The following is a 4793-nucleotide window of genomic DNA, read 5'->3' on the forward strand; positions in this document are numbered from 1 at the left end:
TCAGCTGGAACTGGTCTGGATCCCAGGTCATGCAGGCACCCTCGGCAACGTGAAAGCCGATGAGCTGGCCAAAAAAGAACGTCTAGAGGTTGCGCCCACAGAGGAGAACCTGGTGGGTGTGCTTATGGACTTTATTAAGGATATGATACGGGAACGAGCGGAGAGGGGGGTTGTGGCACGATGGCAATCTGCGGAAGGCGCTAAGCACAGAAGAACCCGTCGACTAAGCTGGCTGAGACGCTGCTGGGACTAAGCAGGGTAAAGCTCCGCTCTCTGGTGGGGCTTATCACTAGTAGTGTAAGAGCCACTACGGCCCACCCAGAGCCACCCAGGGTCGCTATGGCCCCACCACCACACCTGCCGGAGTTGCACGGCTCCGACGAGTGTAAGCGGTGGGGCCATAGCATCGTACGGGCACGCCGCCCGGGCGCGCATCCGAACCCCGAGCGGTTTTGGGAGAACTGTTAGTCCCTCGGCCTCCAGATTGAAATTTGGTTGTCAAAAAATTTGGGGCCCCCATTTCACTTAATATAATTTAAAGGTCCTCTATTACGCAGATCGAAATTACACAAAGTTGAAAAACCCATTCTACCCCCTAAAACGTCCGGTTTTGCCCCGCTCAAACAATCCGCCCAATGAATAGACTAGTTTACTCCTCTGCATACACACGCCAATAAAAAAACGCCGCATATTGTCACACCGTGTATCTCGAACGCGTATTTTAGTCCGAGTGCTATGTTCAACAGCCCGTTCTACCCCACTGAAACGACCCGTTTTACCCAGCTCAAACAACCCGCACAATAAATAAATACAATAATTTTACCTTACCTTACATGGCGTTACTCCTCGCACACAGGCTTCTTTAAAAAAGTGACATTGCCACGAACTAGTCACTATCCTATGGTCACTAACTCACTAAATGATAATACTAAACTAAAAAAAAGTACACTCTTAGTTAATATCCCGTCACAGCCTACCACTCCATATTTAAATTTAAAAAATCACAAAAAAATTTTGTGAAAAAATGGCGCCAAGTCGACGTGAATCTGATTGCCTCCAAAACAGAAACATGGGACAATTACTGAATAGTTGAAATGACACAGTAGGCGAACTGATTATGATATAATTTTATTTTTAAAAAACCATGGAAATATTAAAAAATGCCAAGTTTATGCTGACAGCGTCAACTAGGACAATTTTCCGCAGTTTTAGTTCCGATTGGAAAATCGATTATTGTTGATAAAGGCTTTTATCATTCCGGCTGTAAGACAGTGTTTTACGGCTGCGTTGCTTTGCTTCGCGTACACGAAACGCTGACTACGGCTGTTACGACAAAAAATAGTGGGCGTCAAACGTCCAAAAAAAATTTGTCGACCAATATGAATGTTGCAAACCTCATCTTCGCTAGAAGAGTTTTTTTCGGCCTAATGACAAAATATACTGTTTCAAACCCCGTCCATAGGAAATTGATGACATAATGACATGTCTTGGACGAGACCTTCTTATATGAAATTGTCATTTTCGGTACCATCTCAACTTGACGCAGATATTTAAAATTATATACAGGAAATGTACCATCCTCTGTATTGAAAAACTATATAAATATCCCATCGTCTGTGTTGAAAAACTACATTTAAATTTGTGTTCGATAATGACTAGATAATGACATGTCATGAAAAAGGCCATTTTATATGAAATGGTCATTTTCGTTACCATCGCAACTTGACGCAGATATTTAAAATTATATACAGGAAATGTACCATCCTCTGTATTGAAAAACTATATAAATATCCCATCGTCTGTGTTGAAAAACTACATTTAAATTTGTGTTCGATAATGACTAGATAATGACATGTCATGAAAAAGGCCATTTTATATGAAATGGTCATTTTCGTTACCATCGCAACTTGACGCAGATATTTAAAATTATATACAGGAAATACTCTTCAATAACAGTCACGGAACTGATAATGCAAGAGAATGTATAAGTAATGTATAAGTATGATACGTGTAAACATTTTTCATGGAAAAAGATTGAACAATAATGGCAAAGTGAGATCAAATTTGATTCATCACGTTCATTTTGACACTATTATCCAATTTTTTTCTTCTTGAAAACTTTTTAAATACATCATATATTCATGTGTTCTCTTGCATTGGCAGTTCCGTGACTGTCATTGAAGAAGATTTCCTGCATATAATTTTAAATTTAAAAAATCACAAAAAAATTTTGTGAAAAAATGGCCCCAGGTCGACGTGAATCTGATCGCCTCCAGACTTATGACATTATTACAAAAAATAACTCCATAGCAACGGATACGAATTCACTTTTTCAAAAGTTTTATTTCGAGAGCGTTACTATTCCCTAGTGCTGTCTGGGTGGGCTGTTCTAGGGGATGAAACTAGTAAGTTAGAGGAAATTGTCTGCGCTTACGGAATTCATGCGCACGGGTCCGTAGCGGTGGCGCATGAACTAGGATGGAGCCCGTGCTTGTAAGCCAATGAAAGAGCGTCAAGTCATTTAATATTTGTGACTTACTCTTTAACAATTGGAATCGATTGTTAATAATTGAATGATTTGAATATTATAACCAAATTAAAAATTTTAGTTGAGTTAAAATTAATTACCTAAATAACCTAATATTTGTGAATTACTCTTTAACAAATGGAATCGATTGTTAATAATTTAATGATTTGAATATAACAACCAAATTAAAAATTTTCGTTCAGTTAAAGTTAATTACCTAAATAACCTAATATTTGTGAATTACTCTTGTAGTTATTTTTGTAATAATGTAATAAGTGAAAAAAGTAAAAATCTCATCAGAAAGATCAAGCGCGATTTATATGATGTATCTAAGGATACTTTTGCAAAATAGCGTGCGTTTAAAGGGGAAAAAAGCAATTGAATTTTTTTTAAGGGGTTAGGGGCGAGTTTTTAGCTGTAATATGATACACGACTGCTCTCTTCCTGTGACTTCACCTCTGCCTGTGACGTCACCTCTGCCTGTGACGTCAACTTGGCAGATACGCTATCGCGTATCTTGATTGTCCTCACCATCCTGGTCTTCGTGGGGTTCGCCTCAAAGCGACACCTGGGCTAGCTCCTCATCTTCGGCGTCCCAGTCGTCGAGTTCGGCCCTCTCCGTAGCCAGTCACTGGGCCATGTGACGCTGGGTATAGACCATTGGTTTTCCACCAACCCAGGTGAGGTGGATGGCTCCTTCCCCGATGACCGGTGTCATTCTCCAGGTGTTCTGCTGGAAACACTAATTCGTGCTCCACACGGTGATGCCACCGTCGGTCGGGGAGTTGGGGATCGAAGCCGTCGTACCCCGACCGGAGTTTGTACGGGTCCGGGTCATCGGCGATGGGAATGGTGCCCCCTGCGGGTACCCAGGTGTTGTACTCAGGATTCCCCGATGACAACGACGTCGAGGACGACGACTAGGTATCCGAGAAAGGGGTGACGGGGCGCGACACGCCAGGGCAATACCCACTGCTGGAGGGTGTTGGATCGTCCTCGACGGTGGTGGTGGCGGTGGTGGTCACGGGGTCCACAAAATTTTTACCCGTAACCCTCATGGTTCACACAACCCACACACAATAATCCAGACTTGGGGCACGAAAACACTAAAACTACGGGCTTCTTCTTGCGACCGCACTTCAGTAGAGACTGAAAAAAAAAGGACGCCTGACTTAAGACCCCGGTCACCTTATCCTGCAGTTTTGCACGTGCTCTCCGACGTCTTCTCCACAGGAACCCACCCTCGTCACCGAAGGTCAGACTAGTCGACTCCAACTGTGCTTACCCTGCGAATCATGTTATCTACACAGTCAAGCTGATACAGTTTCTCTTTATTTAAAATCAGAATGTTTAATTTAGATAATTTTATTCCCAACAAGTCGATAATTAATAAACGAATAAATGTAAAATCATTATTGTCATGGTTGACAGGGTTTAAGACTCAAGACAAGATTATTATAGTATAAAAATGAATTGAAAGAAATGAAAAAATGAATTATTTTGTCACGGGAAACAACTTGGGCATTTTTCGCGGCCTGCGGCGTCTCGTTTTCGGAGCGTTTTCATATGGCAGCATCCTTCCCAAAGTTCGTGGCTGAAGGGTGCACTCCCTCACCAGCTCCTCTTCCAGAGTCCTCGTACATGACGGGCACCTTTGTCTTGGACCGAACCGTTCCAATTTCGGCAGTTTAAAGATAACTATTTGGTGTCGCGATACTCGTTGTAAAATAACCCAGCATGCTTTCACTGACGGAACGTCAATGGGCCTCGTATCTGTAATCAAACATAAATATGAAGCACTATCACGGATTTCTAACATATATCGATAATCGCAAGCGGAAACTTACCATTTTCTGGCTTATCCGCATGAGGCACCATCTCATTCACCCCCTCACCAACGATATCACCATCATAATACTGGATCTCATAAGTTTGTCGAGTATGCCCACAAGACCCGTCACTAGTTGTTGTATCAGACACCCTTTCTGTACGGTTATCACAGATGGCATGAATCATGAATGCGCAACCAGGGGGATATCGAAAAGGTTTGCCGATTAGACTCATCTTTTTTCTATGACGATCACTCTACATTGTCTCTAATATCGAGTTGCTATTCCCGAACCAAAGCCTTTAAAGCCGCCCATCGCACGGAATACCCTTCCGTCATACTCAATATATGTTCACGACCGTAATTAAGACCTTTTGAAACTCAGCGACTATTACTTCAACAGACGGCACCCCGTTATCAATCCGAAAATTCCACTTT

This window comes from Fopius arisanus, unplaced genomic scaffold (assembly GCF_000806365.1).
Source record: "Fopius arisanus strain USDA-PBARC FA_bdor unplaced genomic scaffold, ASM80636v1 scaffold00181, whole genome shotgun sequence".
Classification (NCBI taxonomy): domain Eukaryota; kingdom Metazoa; phylum Arthropoda; class Insecta; order Hymenoptera; family Braconidae; genus Fopius; species Fopius arisanus.